This window comes from Rhinolophus ferrumequinum, chromosome 13 (genome assembly GCF_004115265.2).
Source record: "Rhinolophus ferrumequinum isolate MPI-CBG mRhiFer1 chromosome 13, mRhiFer1_v1.p, whole genome shotgun sequence".
Lineage (NCBI taxonomy): Eukaryota > Metazoa > Chordata > Mammalia > Chiroptera > Rhinolophidae > Rhinolophus > Rhinolophus ferrumequinum.
In genome coordinates this window covers 61,044,398-61,066,000 of record NC_046296.1, presented here as the reverse complement: position 1 = coordinate 61,066,000, position 21,603 = coordinate 61,044,398, and positions in this window count along the sequence as shown.

The window sequence follows — 21,603 nt, the reverse complement described above, 5'->3', positions numbered from 1 at the left end:
ACACATGTGAAAAACTGCAAACCATTCAAACACCAAAAAGTTGTTATTTTGATTGTTATTAATTCTCACAGCCTGTGAGAGACTGAGAGCTTGTGTGAGAGACATGACCATATGCTTTCACACGCGAGATTTGGGGCACATATTCATTGCAGAAGGAACATTCAAATTAAAATTTTAAATTCAAGAGAGAACTGCGTTATGCCTGAATCAAATATTTTTATTTCCTTTGCCAGATTGCAACCCAGGAAGTCACCCTTGAAACAATGCTACTTCCTCTAAACGAATTTGCCTGGCTTATACAGTGAGATATGAGTGCCAAAAAGTGCCTGTGTACCATAAAATTATAGAATCGGTCTTGGTAGGATTTCCAGTTAGTCTACCAAGAGGGTATTTTAATTTCCCCTCTGGCCAGGGTGGCATCATCAAATGCCCTCTTTGCCAGAACTCCCAGGAATGTTAGAACTACAAGCAGAGCTAAATCACAATTTTTAATTGAAACAAAAGTTTAATTTTAACTCAGTGATTGATTTCATGGTGCTCATTTAACTGACATCAATAGAGTTTGTTTTATACACATCCCCTCTCCGCTATCACCATAACCCCAGGAACAGCATAGCTGTCTCCTCTTCCCTTTTGAGTCTCTTCAACCAACAGTAACCATCAACTGCATTCAGTCTTTTCTGAATCTTTGAAAAAATATACAGGTAATTTACAGAACTCTTTTCATGTTTGTGAAATGGGAGGGGACTACAATTTTCCTTCTCCAATTTGCTTCTCTTCTCTTTGGGCAGTGTCATTAGTCTCTTGTGGGCTATTTATTTTCTTTCTATCTCCTGAAATTTTCTCTCTGATACTTTTCCATACGGTAGACATAGAAGGAAGGGAAAGGAAGGGAAGAAAAAGGAAGGGAGGGGAGAGGAGGACAAGGAAAGGAAGAACTGCCTGTAAAATTTTTTGATATTCTTCTAGGCCCACATTTTAAAATTATTTTATTTTCTTAATAATAATTGTATAATTGAAGGTGTACAACATCGTGATTTAATATACATATACACAGTGACAAGATTACTGTAGTAAACTGGTTAGCATATCATCTCCTCACATAGTTAGCACTTTCTGTGTGTGATGAGAGCACAAAATCTACTTTTCTAGCAGATTTTCAGTATTCAGTACAGTAGTGTTACCTGCAGTCACCATGCTGTACATTAAATCTCTAGAATTATTCATCCTACATCACTGCCACTTTGTACCCTTGACTGACGTCTCCCTATTTCCCATACCTCCCTGCCCCGGGTAACCACAGTCCTGTTCTCTGCTTCTATGTTTTCAACTTTTTTAGATTCTACATGTAAGTGAGATCATGCAGTATTTGCCCTTTTGTGCCTGGTTTATTTTACTCAGCATAATGTCCTTTAAAACTCTTGGTTTAGGCACCTGATCCATTCTGGTGCTACCTCAACAAAATCCTCTGTAATATGGTTTGGATTGGTTTTCCAGGCCTGCTGAAATGCAAAAGCTTTAAATCCAGCAGATTACTGCTGTGGTCATGCCACCATCCTTGTACTTGGTGTGCTCTCATGGTTTTATAAAGGAGCCATTCACCAAAACAAGTGATATGGTCAGAGGTAGGATGCTTTCCCCCCAAATGTTTCAGGTGCAGATAAAATCATTAGGTATGAGACAGAGTCTTTATGTTTGGAGGTGGGTTTGTTCAAATGACGCTTAATTCTGGGCCACACAACTAGTCTTAGTCTATTTGTTTTAATGGCAAATGGAATTCTACTAGGCTCCCCTTTCCAGATGACCCTGGGTGGGAATCTGTCTTTGATGGTCAAAGAACACAGCCTGTCTCTTATTTGCATCCGCTTCCATATTCAGTGATGCAGTGTGACTTGTTACTCAATGAAACTGGGGAATGGGGGCTGAGGAAACAAAAGACCCTGTGCAAATACTCAGTGAACGGGTTGGTGCAGAAGCTTTAGTAGACGTCCAAAATGGGAACATTGAATCAGGAAGTGAAAACTAAGATGCTAGGTAAGCAGAGGAGGCCTGAGTCAAAGAAGGCCTTTTACTGAAGTTCACGGCCAAATCCCTACACAAAGTCACAAATGTGAGAAGTTCCTGGAAACCAAAGCCAATACAGAGATTCAAGAGTCCAGGGTTTTAAGAGCAGATAACCAAGTTCTCCATTTTCTATTAACAATTGTTCTGCATATTGTGTATTTTGAAAACTAATTGCCTTTACCACAAGGAGCACATACATGCAAAGGCAAATAAGCACGGACACACACACACACACACACACACACACACACACACACACAGGAAATAAGCAAGCCTGTTTCACTGTCCCAAGAAACGAGCTTCTCGAATTGAGGTGTGCCAAACAAAACAAAACAAAAACAACAACCTTGCCACCTATTTTCAAAGTGTGTCTGGTAGGGGCAGTTCTGGTTTCCACCACCTCCTGACTAATCTCTTTTCTAGTTCATCTTCTGAGCTTTGAGGAGTAGGTAAATTCTCACTGAAGTATACTGACTGCTTACTTGTTTTTTTGGTGGCGGGATGGAGAGGGCATGGAATTCTTGACAGAAAGACACAGAGATTTACTCAGCCATGGATAAAACCTCATTTTGATTTTTACTCAAATGGTTCCATCAGCTAATGGCAGAGAACATACTTCTTCTCACTGAACTACTAAAGGTCTGCTCTATGAAGCTCAAAATTTTTTCCTCCCTTTTCCTGGGAGAAGGAAAAGGGTGACATTGGTCACCAGTGGCAGATATTTATATGACACAAGTCGTGACTCCAGTTTTTTGTTTTGTTTTGTCTTTTTTACAAAGAGTTAAATATGATAAAACCCAAAAGAACCCCAACTCTTGTAATCAAGTTAGCATCTACTTAACTTGTAAGCCATGATCTCCTTTAACCATCACTGATCTGATGTTTCCAGCCTCTGAGCCAGAGTTGAGGAAGTGGTGGGTGAATTGCATCAAGTGCATAATAATGACAGTTTTTTTCTACTTGAACTGTAACATTTCTTCATGCCCAATTTTTAATTGTTGTTCAAGAGCTAATATAATTGGCACCATCTTTATGAAGCTTGATTTATTGACAATGCTTGTGGGGAGAGCTCTGAGTGCCAAGATATTGTGCTGAATGTCACAAGATATGGATAGATCTCCAAAAATTGGGGAAATATCATTCATAAGGTCACAATGGCAGACCAATTTCTCTACTGAAAGTATCATCTGTTGACTTGATAGTAGAGAGTGACTCAAATATGGAGAGTATGGTGATAGGATGCTTTGGGATACATTTTGCACCTAGCTTTCATAAGCTTTGTTTAAAAAAATATTCTTTCATGCCAGGCGAGAGAGAGGCAGTCAGCCTTCTGTGTGCTAGAATGATCTATGTCTCATCTTCATACCGCCCCAGAGAGAATGGTAATATGTAATGGCTACCTGAAAAGATGGTCCTCATACAGATAATGATGAAATCATGCATTTCTATTTATATCGTTCAACTATGGTTGAAGCTATTCTTCGTTAAGGTACTTCACAAAGCTTGACTAGCAAAAGAAGTTGTTTCTAGAGAGGGTTACCTCGCTGTCACAGTTCACTGACCACTGTAGCAGAACAGCAGGCAAGTAAAGTGCTTCAACGGGCCGTTTTCTAAAGAAGGAACAGCCACTCCTGCTTTGCTCAGAAGTAAAACCTTCTTCAAATAGATGAACAAGAATGGGAGAGGGAACTGGAAAAACAGTGCTAAGCATTTTCGTTTCGTTTCTATTAAGTTTCTTGCTTCTGAGAAGAAGCTACCTTCTAGACGGAGGACTTATTATGAATTCTTTTCCTTTTTTAAATAAGCTGTTCAGCTCTGCTGTCTGAGGAGATGCTTTCCAAAACCTCAGCTGACTGGTTCTTTGGTTAGGAATGGAAAACCAGAGTTCACAGCAACCAGTGGAACTTACACAGAAGGATCCTCCCCTGCCATGGGGGGGTCCTCTCTCACAATGGCACTCGGGAGTCATATGGCTGCCTGCTCAATGCTCCCGTCTCAGGCTTATTTCTCAGCAGCGAGGAAAAGAGTACAAGTCCGTCTGTTGTTTGTGTTTAAAATATACTACTTAGGAGCCTACCTAAGGAACACGTAAGAGGGTCTTGCTCCTTTTCTGGATCTTTGTCATATTTTGCTGTTTTTCTGGATCAATGTCATACTTCTCGAAATTCTAATATGACTCATTTCATTGTTCAATGAGGCCTAAACGTTGTCAGGCGGATTGCACAATGGTTGGCAAATGAGGTTAAGTGCATTCCCACTTAGGAAAAAGAACACTAAGTGGGAATCAGACTTTCTGAGGCACGACTCCAGCTCTGGAATTAAAATACTGTGTCATTAGGAGTCAGAGCCTCCCCATTTCTCTAAAAGGAGAAGGTCAGGTGATAGCTCATTTCTGAGGGTTAGTCCAGCTTCGATATTTATTGCTAATCATAAGCTTCTTGGGACAAGTCAGTAACACTGATTGATCTCCAATGACAGTATCTGACAAACACTATGCTCTCAATAAATATTTATCAGAAGAATGAACGCATACATGGGATTTCAGTAAGGGCTGACTGTCAGCACGGTTTTCGTCATTGTTAGCCACCTATGGTCTATCGGCCAGTTTAGAAGACTGTATCTCTCTCTTGCTCTTCATAAGCTCTTTCAGGGGCTAAAACTGTCTAGAGATCTCACAATGGTTAATTTTATGTGTCAACTTGGCAAAGACATGGTAGCCAATTGCTTGGTCAAACCCCAGCCTAGATGTTGCTGAGAAGGTGTATTTTAGATGTGATTAACATTTAAACCAGTAGACTTTGAGTAAATGCATTACCCTCCATAACGTAGGTGGGCCTCATCCCATCAGTTGAAGACCTTAAGTGCCAAGACTGAGATCCCCAGAGGAAAGAATTCTGCCTCCTGGCTGCCTGTAGACTGGAGCTGCAAAACCGGCTCTTCCTTAGGTCTGCCGTGAAAATGTAGGACATAGCACCCAAATGACAGCAGCCAATTTCTTAAAATAAATCATTCTCATTTCCCAGCTATCTATCTACCTATCTATCATACACATCCTATTGTCCTATTGGCTTGTTTCTTTGGAGAACCCTGACTATAAACCTCTGTATATTTCTGATAAGAGGGATATAGTTGGCATGTTTTCTTATTTGGATGCCCATAGTATCATCTGTTAGCTTTAAAACTCATCTCTCCTTCCTGTAGCGTCTTGCTGCTCTATCCACTTTCTGGTTTACAACAATGTTTTGAAAGCACTGAGTCCAAACTTTACCACCTCATATAGTCTTCCTAGTGAAAAGTTAACAGATACAATAAATGTTTGTCCTACGTTAGAGAAGTCTGGCAAGATTTCCCCTCGAACACTGGTGACAGTGAGTTCAGGAAATATAAGGTAGGGGGTTCAGTGACATACATCTCTGTGGTCATACATTTTTCAGTTGTACATCTCCAGAATCACGCCGTGTATGAGACATATAAGGTCCTTAATGAAAGTAGGGTAAATGATGGCTTCAAACATTTCATTAGTTGATCTTGCTTCTGTCATTATTCTTCTTCCTCATTTACGACAACTCAAACTGCTACTCAGTTTCCTCCATCAGCTTTTCTCTCTTCTTGCCCCACTTTCTCCACATTTAATCCACAAACCCTGTCAGGCTGAACTCATCTACCTACCGTGTTTCCCTGCAAATAAGACCTAGCCAGACAATCAGCTCTAATGCGTCTTTTGGAGCAAAAATTACTATAAGACCTGGTATTATATTATGTTATGTTATGTTATATTATATAAGACCCGGTCTTATAGTAGCATACATGCTTATACTTCCGAAAATGATTTCTATCCTCACTTCTCTTAAGAGCTTCAGACTCCCTTGGGGACCTCCAACACCTAAATGGAGTTGATCACTCTTTCGTGTTTCCAGGGTAAGTGAAGTTATCTCTGTATCAGTGAGGATCACATTATATTGCAAGTATTTTTTACCCCTCTTGCCCCATCACTAGAGTGTGTTTTTTTCTGGAGAGTAGGATCCAATTTGATTTTATACGTCCAGGATCCAGCTTATAGTAAGGTTTATTTCGCATATGAGACGGCTAACTGATTGGACATATGAATTTGTAATATCCATATGTTCTGAGCTTTCTTTGGTAAACAAAAGGTCACGATTATGCATTCTAGGTGGACATGGATTGATACATTTAATGAACGTAATTCACAGAGGCATAACAACTCTTATTTAGAATATAAAAAAGCATACAGTACAGACAATTCAGATATAAATAAATTTCATAAATCATGCCAAATCTATTCCCTTTGTACTGCAGCAATATATCTAGGCATTTGGATGATTACTAAATGACAGCACTGCTTTGGATAAATTGTCTATGATGTAAAGGCCATTTTGAAGGCTACCTCTAGCTTTCTAGGAATAAATAACCTTACTACTTCAGAAGAAAATATATAGCAGGGTACTAATTGCTTTATGCACATTATCTAATTTATTCTCGTAAAAAACTAAGGAGGTGGCTATGATGCCCTGCTGAAATCTCAGTTTCTACAAGGTTAAATGGTTCGCTTCTGGTCTGACAGCTTATAGATGGTAGAAATGGGTCTGAACTGTTTTCTCTCTGACATCAAAGACTGAGATGACGTGTTCTCCTTAGACCCATCATGAAGATCCGGTCAGGGCTGCTGTCATTCTAACCAGACATTAGCTCCTTTGGGGACACGGGTTATGCATTCCTTTTGTTTTACCTCCTTCACAGCAGTGGGCACAGTACCTGTATTTGGGAAGCACTGAGAAATCCTATTACACATTTCCAAGTCTGACAGACCCAGGGCCATCTTAATAAAGTCACTTCCTGCATGCTATGACTTACATTATTTACATCCTAGGATTGCTCCATTTTGCTACTGCACAATTCCTTTGACGAGCCTCTTATTGAGTGCATGTGTTACCTGTATGTTTTTTTTTTATTTGTTTGTTTAGACTTTATTTGAGCCACATAAATCTAGAAATAGAAGTGAAAGGTAGAGAATGGGAAATGCATTGCCAGCTGGCAGAACATGAGACCTTTTGTGTGTCACTGATTAGAGAATATTAAGTCAGTTGTAACTTCCTTACAATCCCCCTCGTCCCCCCAGTTCTCGTTGGAGAGCAGACTTTCCTGAACCAACTTACTTTGAATCTGACAGATTAATAACAAGCCACCCAGGAGTGTTTCCTCACATCCTGTTACTTTCACTATTTTTGCTGCCTGGAAACATCTTCCCTGAGACATGCGCGTGGCTGGTTCTCACAGTTCATTCAGGGCTGTGTTCAGATGGCACCTAATGAAATAAGCCTTTGTTGGCCAGACATGTTAAATAGACTCCCTATTTATTTTCTAGTCCCTTCCCCAGCTGTATGCTCCTTTGTAGCACCGCCTACCATCTGTCATATATTTATTTGCTTATTATCTGATACTTCCACTAGGACGCAAGCTTCCTAAGAACAGAGAACACGTTTGTTTCTATCATTGTCTCCTAAATGTTTAGAAGAGTGCTAGCACTTAGTAGGTATTCCATAAATATTAAGAGTGAAATAATGAAGTACAGTCAAGGACAGTAACCTTAAAGGCAAGTATTTGATGCTTAGTATCCCCGGGCCCCCCACCCACCCCCATTACACACACACATAAACAATCTTATCATCACCATTGTGACTTTCCAAGATGGGGTATGTTACTGTGTTCTTTAGCCTCAGACTGGTCATTTGTAACCATGGAAAGGGCCCCAAATAACTCAGATATATGGTTCTTCCTTTTTTTTTTTTTTTTTTTTTTTGATAATAGATATCTTTTAAATTCCTCAGGATGCTTCTAGTTCTCATCAGTGCAGGTCTAAACAAAGTTGTATTGGCAACAACAAACACTATCTCCCTGCTGCTGGAAGGCTAACCTGAATTCCCCATTCCTTCTTTGTTGCTAATTATTGGAAGACAACATTGTATCTCATGTTTGGACTCACCAGTGCTCAGGTGGTCAGAGGCTATTTTGAGCAGCAGTCTTTCAGTGCTGGAGAAATTGTAAAACTCACAAATGAGTTGGAGGTATTCAGGTCAGGAACTGTAGATGCAATTCCCGCTTACCAGCAGAGCGCCATCCTGTGGTTACCTTTTCCCCCTGCTCTCCGGAAGCTGAACGCAGCATCTGTGCTCTGAAGCCGGAAATAGAGACTGTCAGGGAGACCTCCTCCCAAATTTGCTTAACCTGCGACCGAGTCATGAATTTACCCCTGGTGATAATAGGGTCCCTGTTGTAACCTTTCTGTCTTTCGATTTTTAAAAGGCAAATGGTTGAAATTCATATCTCAGCCTTGGAAAAACCTGCAAACAGGGCAGTGAACTCTACAGGTCTGGAAAGTGGGTTCTCAGATTTGACCAAATACCAGGATGGGGCCACCATTCCTTAGGTCCAGGGCTGCCTCTGGGGAGCGGACCTGGGCTTTTGGGCCCCAAAGATGTGGTGGTGTCGAGAAGAGATGGGGTCTGTCCTAAACTAACACAGACACAATGATCCATTCTGGGCATTAATATATGTTTGTTTCCATAGATACCAGATTGAAAAGACTAATCATACAAATATCTTTCCCAGATGCATTCAAATTCTATCTGTGATTTGGTAAACCTCACATCTTATTCAATGCCTTTCTCATTTTTCTTTTAACAATATGCAAATGTTTTATTAAGCTATTAATAGAGATTACATAAATAGAAATTGAATTTTACCTTATTGTGGAGACATGCATCTGCTTTTCTTCTATGTAGTGAGCATTTTTGAACATATGGACTTAAAGTTTCCTCCTCATTCTAACAACGTACTTATGTCAGAAAACTAGTTTGTTCCAGTAACAAACACATATACACATATTTAGATACACTGAGATATCAGCTTGAAGATCTATTCTTCAACCATATGTATAAAGAAGAACTATTTTTTAAAAAAGTAGAATTACATGCCCACTTTAATACCAGTGCATGCTTTCTCAAGGATGAAATCCATCTACCTTGGGTAATCTACACTGACGCTTTTATCTTTCTTCAATTAACACTTTAGAGTGTGAAACTAAACCTCACAAATAAACCGCAACCTTACTCTAGCTGGCCAGACTCCTGGAGCCATCTCATTTCTTATAACTTCCTAAGGCTGAAACAGGAGGGAGTGCAAGGTTGGTTCTTTCTAGATTCTCCTTTGATGAATGAGGCAGCAGCAGCAGCCCTTGCAACTGTTTGGATATTTCAAAGTGGAGTAGGTTCCCCAGTGTGAAGACCAAGTGAGACTGCATTTGAGTTGACTCTGGGATGAGCAAGCCATGCTCTATCATTTCAATGCATCATTATTATGCATAATACTAGTCCTCTGAATGAAAGGGAGCTTTGTCCTTCCCAGAGTGCATCTTCACATATTATCTGATTTTGATCTTCAAAGGTACAAACACATCGTTTTTCTGGCTTCTATAGAAAATAAGTATAAGGTATAGGAAAATGTTCAAAAAGAAATTTGCTTGGATCCACAGAACTATTAGAAGGTAAAGCTGAGATTCTGAACAATGCCAACTGCTTTATGAATCAAAATAAAATTAACTCAGTTAAATCGGATATTGAAGGCACTTTCTGGTATTTTAATACCATGGGAAGTGGAACTCTGATTAGGGGGGATACAAGGACCCTCTCACACCCCTACCCATGTGCATTTACACAAACACACACACTGCATAATGACCCACACTATTTTAGAAGCTTTCTCCACTTGATACATAGGTGTTCTCACACGAATACCTTTCTCAGAAAGTCCCTCATCAAAAACATCTGATTTCTCTAAGCAACAAAATACTTCATCCCAAGCTATCCTCTCTCTCTCTCTCTCTCTCTCTCTCTCTCTCTCTCTCTCTCTTAATCTTGCTAATTGACTTATGCTCATTCACAGAAAATCACACTATAATATTCACGGTCTCTGATGGCTCTTATTGGTCAATCAATAAATTGAGCTAATAACACTGACCATACTCCAAGCCCGTTGCCCACATGTTGCGTCCTTGTCACTCTTACCTTTCTATTTCTTGCGGATTTTAATAAGGCCAAACTATCTCGCCAAGTCACTGAGCATCAATCAACCTTCCCAGGGTGATGGGGATGTGAAGAGGCTTTGAAGAACCGAAAGAAATTTATCACTGAGGATTTGAGGGCAGGGTTATAAATGAAGAAAGAAGCAAGGATAAATAAAGACATAGTGATTTTTTAAAAAGCCATATCTGTATTTTTTCCCCCAAGGAGAAAATTCTACAAGGTTCTACAAGATTCTACCCCGTGTAGAATCTGGCATAGCATATAGATGTGTCACCAAGTTGTTGAAGGGAGGGAGCAAGGACGGGGAAACGTGGAATAAGGGATTGAAAACTGGGAGTTTGGTCCTCTGTTACAAAGAGTGTGCTGCGAAGCATCAGAAAGAAAGATTTTGTTGGAACAAAGTGTCCTGTTTTTCTGCAACTACAGATAAGATTATTTTGATTCTGGAAGTGAAAAATAAGGTATTATTAAGAAAGCAATCTCCACAGTCCACTCAGCCAGACAAGGTTGGACAATAAGAGTAGCGGATGAATTGGCTTCTCTTGCTCATATTGATCTTTCTTTTTAGAAGAGAAACAATAATTACCTATTTGTTTGTTTACTTGTTTTCCTGGAATGGAAGCATTCTAATTCAGCTTTGTCACTGTCCTCGAGTCTCACTTCCCAGTGGCAATTCAGCATTGTTTGGGTGGATTCCTGCCAGAACTAGTGCTTTCCTGAGTCCTTTCTGGAGGCTTGAGGCAGTGACTCAAGGGCTAGTCATTATAACAAGTCACCCAAGCTCAGTGGTTTTTCATCTTGGAGATGCTGGGTGAAGCTCAAGCACTCAAAATTGGACGAGTGAAGCCTCAGCGAGCCCCTGAGACTCCTTAACACTCGATTGACCAAGGCCAAGGCACAGCTCTTTGAGCCCTGTCCCCTTGCCTGTAACATGGGGTAACCATCTCCGTTGTTTGCCCTGTGGGGTTGCTATTGGTCAGTTGAGGCCTTGTACGAGCTTAGATTTTATAAGTCTCAAGGAAAACATGATAAAGAAACACAGTTTCCAGAGATGGAGAGGGTGTGTGTGAGTGTGTGCGCAAATAACACTATTCTCAGCTAGGGGCTTATACCTCTGCACAACACCCTATTACTGGGAACCCTTCCTGTTTGGGGGACATTTGAGCAGCCTGCTTCACATCTTAACCTAATAAATGCAGACCAAACATACTGTGAAGGTAAGAAAAGCTCACATGGGCTGTTTCCGGAAAGGGCCAAGGAGACATCGGAAAATCTGCTTAGTGCTTTTCCTATGGCTCCTGTGGCTGTGAGACTTGATAACACTGGCCTGACATTGGGTGATTCGCAAAGTGTGCATGTACACGGAGCTGTTCTGTCCAGCGTGCTGGGGCTGGTGGTCCTGGAATAGTCTGGTCGGGATGGAGGTGATCGGCAGGAGGTCGATTCATTTCCACATTGACTTCTCGCTTTAGCAATTCCAGTTGATACGATTGACACACTGATGACACAAAACACCGGCCTGTGAAGAAAACTGCAGCTCCCCGGCTTTGAAAACTCACACTGTGGCTTGCAGGGAAAGCTGTTGCATGGCTAATGTTTGTCTGATTTTGCTAAATAATGCCCTTTTCACCCCTTTCCCTTGGGGGGGGGGGCACCCATCTAACAAGAGCTGTATGCATGTCTTGTATACATGGTGGGTCTTCATTTTCCAAAGTCCATCTTCATTTTCCATTCATTTATTGATCGAGAACATCAACAAGTGGAGAATTTTGATGATGCAAGAATAAGTATTGAAATATACTTGCCTAAGAGCAGCATGTGGGATGAAACTGTTGGAGATTTGAATCCCAGCTCTGTAATTTACTGACACTGTGACCGTGGGCCTGTCATGTTCCCTCTGCAAGCCTCAATTTCGAATATGCCTAGTACTCGTCACCCTAGAAGTCATGGGTGTCTGAGGATCACACGATTGCTTAGAAAAGACAGATATATAGGCAGGACACAGTTCAAGTGACATCTCATTATTCTTGTGAATTCAAGAGGTTCTATGGGGGAGAAGAACACCACCGCTCACGTGTAAGTCATTTTGACCCAGATTTATGCAGGCATTTGAAGGATACCCTTTCCTCTGTGTACAGCAGGAAAGTAGGCATAAATGCCTGTCTTTTCTAGAGCCATGTATTATTTTGCAATACTCATGTTTATGCTAATCACAGAAATTTAGAGGTGGAGAATAATATTGTTCTTGATTTTGAAAGCTTAAGCTACCCAAATTATATTTCTACAATAGAAAACTAATTCCCTATCAGGTTATAAAAGCCCACAGGATAGATTCCCTTTATTCGTGGAATGACTAACCTGTGACAATATGCAGATGCTGGAACATTCATACCTTCTCAGAATAACAGTCAAGCTCTAGGAGCCAATGAGAAATAGGAGAGGATTCGAAAGCGCTGTGATTTGCATCGACTGTTGGAACGGGGATGATGAGCATCTGCTTTTCCCAGCTTCAGGTATATCTGGAGAGACTTCATTTAGTAAAACCCCCCTTGCTTCTCTGAATACCCCCTTCGCTTCCTCCCCACTGAAGGGGGAATCAACCGTCTGGCAAAATTGGAAACAGAAACTGCACAACAAGCTAAACGCCGTCCACTCTTCTGGGAGATATACCTGTTTCTGATGCCCTCCTCATCACAGATTAAAGGACTTGCCCCTAAGAAGGAGGCCTGCTATTTTCCAGAATTAAATCCAAGTCCTTTTCTTCTTCGAGAAAGTTATGACTCCACTTGTCAACGACCGCTATTTAGGGTGAATGACTGTACTATGGATCACCCTTTCCTTGAGGCTGAATGGTCAACCTTAGATTATCTTTGAATAAATATCATGTGCCAGGCACTGTGCTGGAAAGGGCAGCAAGACATATTTGCAGGAAGGATACACATGGATTTAGATGAACATCCAATAAAGAACAAGCTGCCCAGATATTGCTGTTTCTCTTGAGTCAGAAAGCAGCTAGATGTCATTTCTAGATTGAAATGGCCTAATGGATCCCAGACAGGATGAGCAGAGGGGAACTTTGTTAGCTAAATTCTTTCACGTTGCTTAGAACAAAGGTAAATGCAGATTATCTGCATAAATGAGGATTCATTGTAAGGATATAAGGGTAGAGGGAAAAAAGAAATTTTTTCAACAGTGACACAGTAATGCCTCACGGGAAGTCAGAAAGTCATGATATATTAATAACTCTGGAATTGTGGTCTCCAATGAGTGTGCAAGATGAGACAGAGTGCAGGGAGAAAATATATTAGAATACCTATTTACGTTTTAATCTCATCATTTATTCTTTTAATTTTGACTGGTTTTCTGATTACTTGTATCATAAATTAGGACAGACATCTAAGTTATAAATACATAAATATATAGTATTAGTTGTATATGCCAGAAAGAGTAATGTTTACCAAGTATTGTTTACATTTCCCAAAACTATGCAATGAAGTGGATTTATTCAATTAGTCCCAGAAAATAAATTTGAGCAGAAGTGACATGTGTCATTTCCCGGTTGAGACCATAAAAAGCCCATGCATAATTCTCCAGTCTCCCATGCCTCTGGTCATGACTGAGGAGTTTGCATGTTCCAGATGGTGTAACAATAAAGAGGTGCAGCCATCCATCAGCCTGGGTCCCTGAGTAACTCTATGGAGCAGAATTATCGCTGGCATTGCATAAGAAGTGTATGTAAGAAATAAACCTTTGTTCAGTGAAGTCAATGAGAGATTGGAGTTATTTGATACTGCAAAATAACATAACCCTTTCTGACTAATAAAGGGTGCCTACTCATTATTTTTTTGGTGGAATGAACAATTTATATAATTTATCCACCCATTTTTGTTTTTGCTGATTAACCCTCTCTTTAGGTTTTTTTTCCAAAAGATACAATCTGATAAGTTCTCCAATAAATAAATAGTCATTCATCTTTAATCCAATTAATTGTGGCCAAGGTATCAGGCTCATGAAATGAGAAAGTTACTTCTCATGATCACTTCTGCCATTTAGGGGAGAGATTTTTGACGAGGGACTTTACGAGTTTTCAAGGCCTTCCCAGAATATGAATGCAAATCAACAATTTCATACAGAGCTATCAAGTCAAAGAACAGAAGCTATCAAATAATCTTGTGCTCAAGGGCCTTATCTATGCCAACCCTGCATTCCAATTTCACATGAATTTTGACCAATGGGAGGCCTTTAATAAGTTATTTATGAACAAAAGGAAAGGCTGGATAAGGAAATATATGCTGGAATCAGTGGCTTTATACAAGAGGAAGGTGTCACTATTAAGTAGGAGAAATCTACTTGTATGTCTTTGGCAGAAGGCCAATCCTTTGGGAAGGGGGTCTTCTTAATGTGAAATTCTGCAAACATTTTTCAATTCACACATTCATTCAACAAAAAGTTACTGAGAGTCCTTTATGTTCTCAGGTCACTTTTCCAAAATAACTGCAACAAAAATGTTTTCCCCTTTTTCTTCTTCATCTAGAAAGATCTATTTTAAAAAATGGGATTATGGATTTGAGCACTGCTTTTTGAACACAGTCACGAATCTGGACATTTGGTCCAGGCAGTGATGGGAGGAGAATGGGTAATGATTTTAACAGAGCCTGCTGCAAACACCCACTCGTTCTTCCACAAGCAACTAATCTTAGGTCTTAGCAATGCAATAGCCCAGCGAGTAGAGGATAAAACTGACTAAAGGGTGAAATGCTTATAAATAAAAGAAGCCAAAAAGAAACTCAATCTTCAAGGATCTCGGTGGCAGCTTGGGTCGGAATGGTATTGCAGTGACCTGGTTATTGATGGGTGCTCCTCTGACCTCTCTAGCCATGGAGTGAGATGAGAACTATGCTGTTGGCTCTTAATATAATATCCGAGCAATTTACTTCTAAGGAGAAAAGGAAATTGGTGAAAATGCTCTCACATTGGCCTTTAGCAATAATGTGCAAATAATTTTTAGCTGGATTGTGAGGGTTTAACTTCAAGAATTCATCAATCAACCACCTCCAAGACAACGACTCTATGCTTGGCACTAGGTAAAGACCCGAGGGAAATCAACACAGGCTCCTGCCTTTAAAAGGCTTATATTTTTACTTAGGAGACGGAATAGCCCAAAGGAAATGATCAATGGATTAAAAAAAGCCCAGAACATAAAAATGATATCAGTATTGATAAGCAGAAGTGTTTATTGGTCAGACAAGCAGGGTATGGAGCCAAACAGCCTGGGCTCAAATCCCAGTTCCACTGCTTAAGAACCGAGTATCTCCTACAGAGCTTTCTTAATCTAGGTGCAAGTTTCTCATTTAAAATATGGGGATAATAAGAGTATTTCAAAGTAGCACATGCGAAGTGTTTAGCACAGTGACTAGAATGCTGAAGGGAATGACTGTTAGCTATTATGAAGGGCAATTGAGATTTAGAGGGACATTTAGTTTGGTTGATTACTTCCTCTCATCAAATATTCTTGCTGTCTCATTATCTTCCTGTTAGAATTTGCTTGACCAGAGAAACTTGATTGTGTGAACATGATCTGTTATGGCACATTAAGACCATTGGTCAGAAACCTAAGCAGCCAGGATTTACCACTCTCTCTGTGATCTCCAGATGACTGAAGGGTTGTCCCAATGTCTAGATGTCTCCTAGTATCACAATTAGTTCCTCTGATAGAAAAAAAATAAAAATAAAAGGCCAAAGCCTTCATTATGTACCTTCTTCTATCCTCTTCAATCAAAATGGCCTCTCTTCTCCTCTCTAGTGATCTAAATCCTATATGGCTCAGGATCCAGTCCCAGTGCAAAATCTGTTTATAGGGATGAGATGGAAAGAACGAATCGATTTTTGAGTTATGAATTATCTATAGTGAACCTCTCTGTGTCCTGAACTTTCTGAGAGTTTTAAATATAAATGGAAATCTGATCTTTTCAGGGGACACGTCCCCTTTTTGTCCAGGAGATTCCCTATGATGATATCCGGTTGTCACCAGTTCAGCCTCCTCCGTGGCCACATCCGTCTCAAGCTGAACACTATCCCTGCCTGCATCCCTGAGCCCGCCCTGCCTATCACCTGCTCCTCTCTCGTCTTAGGACTTTGGTTATCCACCCTGACTTATGTGATCAAGATTTGACCACCTGTCCTCTTCCTACTTCCATTGGCTGCCTTGTCCCAGAGATAGAAGTCACATGTTAAGGACAGCAGCAGACTAGCTCCTCAAGCCCTGAGCTACCCAGTTTTGTACTCCTGCAAAATAGAGAACTAGAATTCTTTATTATCTAAGCCATTTCTGTTTTCTGAGTCTATTTTTGTATGGCAGCTTACCCTATACTCTAAATAACAAATTATTCTCTGACCATGTTCTTGAATTTCTAATATGTTAAAGGCAGTGGTTTGAAGAGAGAAACCTTAAGGGTGTCTCCAGATTAAACACTATAGAATTTATATTCTGGAACTTGACAAGTATAAGGAGATGCCGTGTGACAGCCTGCCCTTGCCCTGGGATTTACCACTGAGCCCAACAGCAAGAATATAAAGAGCTTCCTGACAGGAGCAGTAAATATCCCAACACTAAATATTTTTGTTGCCTGGGCATCCTGGCTGGCCTCTCACTTCACTGCTGCCCAGATTACTAGTCTAGAATCCTAAATCTACCTGACCTGGGGAAAGAGCGCCTCTTGCCCTTAGAGACTTTGAATTCCTGGGTGCTGCCTGTTGGTTTCAATCGCTTACTGGACTCTGATCTGCAGTCTATAGACTCAGAATCCTGGGAGCTGAGATAAAGAAGGTCCTTTAGAGACATCTGCTTTCTCCATGGCTCCAGACCCAGAGCTTCACCTTAACCTCCACTTGTTCTGTAGACTCAGCTTGTCTCCTCCCCATTACTCTTCTAACTAGCTCCTTTCTTACCACCAACTTGGCATGAAGGGGAGAATAACAGATTACAGAATGTTCTAGTACAAGTGATCGTAGTACAAGAGAGAATCGTAAGGATGTTTATTTTCATTTTTAGACAGAGTCTTTTTTTAATAAGACATTGTACACAAAATCTGATACACATAAGATATAACAGCAGAGCTTCTTTGATTAAACAGGCAGTGGGGACCTAGAGCTTACAGGTAGTCTTTCTGCTGATACCCCATGATGGTTCTTGTAGCACTTCCTGGCCCTTGTGCTTTTCTGAATTCATTTTGAAAACCACAGGCCTATTTCAACTCTCTCTCCAATTTACACATGGAGAAATTAAGATGAAGAAGAGGTTAATGACATGCCCCAGTGTCTTGATTGCAAGGCCAGGGTTTTGCCACTAATCACACTCCCCATCTCTACCTCCCTCCCCACCCCCACACCACTATTTCTTCTTTGTCAGCGTTGTTGTACCTATTGTAGGTGGAGACTCAGAAAATGTTCTCAAGTAAGACATACCTTAGAAACAAAAACAAGCCTTGTTGTGCATATCTTTTTCTCCATGGGTCTTTAGAGGTCACCAGAATCCAAGCCTCCAAAGATAGCCACAAAGTCATCAAAGTTCATTTTAATGAACCATGATATTGCCTTATCTGACACCTCTCTTCAATATATTAGGCAGATGGATCTAAGCTATAGTTGATGACTTTTTCTCTGAACTGGATTAAATGCAGCTCTAACTAAGCACTGGAGAAAGGATCAGAGTCTCCTAAATTTTCTTTCCATCGCTAGAGTTGATGTTGTCAAGATTCTGGTTCTTTCGCCTTTGTTCAGAATGTGTCACCTGTCACCTGTCCCATCCCTCCATTCCCACCCTGCTGTGACCGTAAAGGCTTTCCAGAAACCAACTAACTTACTCTGAGAGGTTCTACTGTCACTTTCAGGACAGAAGCAGCTAAATCTTTTCTGTAAAGGACCAGATAGCAATTACTTTAGGCTTTGCAAACCACAGCCAGTCTCTGTTGCATTATCTTACTTTTTCTTTTCTTTTTTTTTAATCAGTTTTTTAAAAATATATAAACTATTCTTAGCTCAAGGGCTGTATAAAACCTGTTACAGGCCAAATTTTCAAGATCCTAAAGTCCTACTGAAGGTGTTTTGTTTTTTTTTTAATAGTTCTTCTCTCAATGTATCTTTCTCCTCTCATATTTCACTATGAGCAACGAGAAGAAAACAGCAGCTTGGAAATCTCCTTTGCTGATAACCAGGTCCATCACTTATAAGTTCTGCTTTCCACATAATTGCAGGAGACAATTTCACTAAGCTTCCTGCCACTATATAGTAAGAAGTAGCCTTCCTCCAGTTTCCAAAAACATGCTCTTCATTGCTTTGAAGCCCTTACTAACGTCAGCCTTCAAGTTCGTATTCTGCTAACAGTCTATTCAAGGCAATTCAGGCTTTCTCTGTTACACTCCTCAGAATTCCTCTCGGCCCTCTCCACTGCCTAACTCCTAAGCAGCTCTCATATATTTTTAGATTTTTGTTACAGCAGCACTCCACTTCCAGGTACCCAAATCTATTAGTTAGATATTGCCATACAACAAGTTATCATAAATTCGGGAGGTAACACAACATCCATTTATTACCTCGCAGTTTCTGTGGGTCAGGGGTCGGGCATGAGAGCCTGGTCCTCTGTTCAGGTCCACACAAGGTGTCAGCCAGGACTAAAGTCTCATCTGATACTCAGGGTCCTCTTCTAATCTCGCATGACGATTGGAAGGATTCTTTCTCTTGAATCTGTAGAACTTATACTGGCCTGCTCCTTGATGGCGAGCAGGAAAATCTCCCTTCAGATTTCTGACTTCTATAATAACTCACCGATAAAGCTGGGCTTGATAAGGAAAAATCTCCCTTTTGAGTCAGAGTCAATTGATAAGGATCCTAATTACATCTGCAAAATCCCTTAAACATTGCCATATAAGGTAACATACTCATGGGAGTGATCTCCCATCATATTCACAGGTCCTGCCTTCACTCAAAGGGAACGGGTTATATAGGGTGAGAACCTTGGGAGACATCTGAAAATCCTGCCTACAACAATTTGGAAAGATCTTCAAACAAGTATGAAGATCCAGTACGTGTCTCCATGTCATTCTCATAATATTATTTTTTTCAGTTTTTTTATTTAGCCATGAAAATTGTAATAGGCTTGGTGTGTCGACTAAATCAAGCCTCATTCTCACTGTTTTTAATCAGAGTCCTGCTCTGGGACTCAGGAGATTTGCTTTTTAATCACATCTCTGCCATAAGCTGAGATGTTGAGAATTCTCAGGGAATAGACTGAGTCTTACTGAGTTTCTATCTCTTTTCAATATCTCGAACACATTATTACATTTTCCTTCAAGCTCTTAGGTTCTTTGGTTTAATGATTCATATGTCCTGAGGTACAATTGTTTGATGGCATATCTGTACTGAAAAGTAGACTGAGTGGGTGAGGTTAACAAGAGCCAAAGGCCACTAAAAAATAGAGAAGAGGGTAAAGGACCAGGAAACTGGAGTTAACTGCCCTTCCTTGTCCAGACGAGGCAGGCTCTGCTTGGGCGTTCAAAGCCTTAGCCTTCCTCAGGGAAGTGTGCACCCCCAGGCCACAAGATTGCCCCTCCAAGCCTGAGGCTGAAACGGCCTTTCTCCTGCCAGCATCTGAACCGAGAGTGTTAGTGTTAGCTTTGCCCTTTTCATGGTTAAGTGGTTTTATGCTAAGAGCTTCAAAGCTAGACATTTTCATAAGTCAAATTTAAAAATAAATTAAATGTCCCTAGCACCTATATGTACTAACCACAGTCTTCAATTTTCAAAGGGCAGTAATCTTTTCTTTTTAAATCAGCCCATGTCCCTCTATGGTTGGAACAGTTCCCACAGGTATGGCAGCAAGGTCTGTGGCCAAAGTCTTTTGCCACGCTCCCTGGTAGAGGACTATTTTTCAGGCCTTCCTTTAGGTGCTGCCAAGCTTCAGTGAAGACAAATAGCAGGAACAGTCAGTCCCTGGGGTGGTTGGCTGTGTCGTATACTGGAAATCAAATATGGCTTGTCCAGGCCGGAGATGGAATGAATAGACTCAGTGCTCTGCAGAGAGACAAACTGACTTTGACCTTATGAACCTAGGATCTACTAACCAATCTATTTCTGCTCCTATAAAGTAAGGGATAATTATAATGACAAACTGTGTGGCCTTGGCATCATGGGGTCACTGACGTCCAACGTCTGAACCTCAGCCCTGCATGTTCTAACGGCTGCCACCTAGAACAGCTACGTTTTTGAATGAAAGAGTCAATAATCATTGAAGGTCAATCCGTGATGCGCCACACACTTCTTTAGGCACTTTGCATATGTGTTCTCTTCTAGTCCTCAGAACTTATCATGCAGTGAATCATGTCTTCCCAAAACTCATATATTGAAGCTCCAACGCTCCATATGACTGTAATAAGGAGACAGGAGCTGTAAGGCGGGAATTAAGGTGAAATAAGGTAATAAAGGTGGGGCCCTCATCCTACAAAAGTGCTGTCCTTATACAAAGAGAAAGAGACACCAGAACATGTGCATACAGAGGAAAGGCCGTGTGAGGACACAGTGAGAAGGTGGCCACCTACAAGTCACGAAGAGAGCCCATCTTGATCTTGGGCTCCCGGCTTCCAGAAGTGTGAGAGAATAAACTTCTGCTGCTTAAGCCCCCCAGTTTGTGGTATTGTTATGGCAGCTTTAGCCAACAAATACACCATGCTCTGAGGTAGGTGGCAGTTATCTTTCACAGAATAGATCGGTGTTTAGAGAGGTGAGGTTAATGGTTTGACATAACACAACCCATGGACCACTGACTCTTTATTAGTTTATGGAGGTATGAACTTGGTGCAAAGGTCATTGCGGTTTAAAAGTTTGAAAATAATTGCAAAAACCACAATTACTTTTGCACCAACCTAATAGACTCGCCATGAATGCGTTTTTTTATTTTTTGTATACAGAAAACCTCATGCTGCATACCTCCCTCAACTTAGAGCTCATCATAACCCAATAGTGGGTACTGTATTTAGCCCCATTTTACAAAAAACACAAATTAGCAATAGACTAGTTAACTATCTTGCTCAAGGTCACATAGCCAGATAGTGACAGAACTGAGATTTAAACGCGGTCTGGTTCTGAAAACTTGGATTTGAACTACTCTGCTGTGCAGAAATCCCCATTCTACTCTCACTATTTGACACACAGAAGACCATCCAGACATGATGGAAAGGTCCTCAGACACTGAGGTTTCAATCTATAAAATTAACATGCAGTGAATAAAATCAAATTTATACGATGTGTATGTGAAGGTAACGTCAACAGAATTGTACCTGTGATTTGAAAAACTGTGAAAGGTCATAAATGTGAAGCCCAGATTCCTAGTCCTAAATTTAGTCCAACTGTACAGAACAGAAATCAAGTTTCCCTACAATCAGTGTTG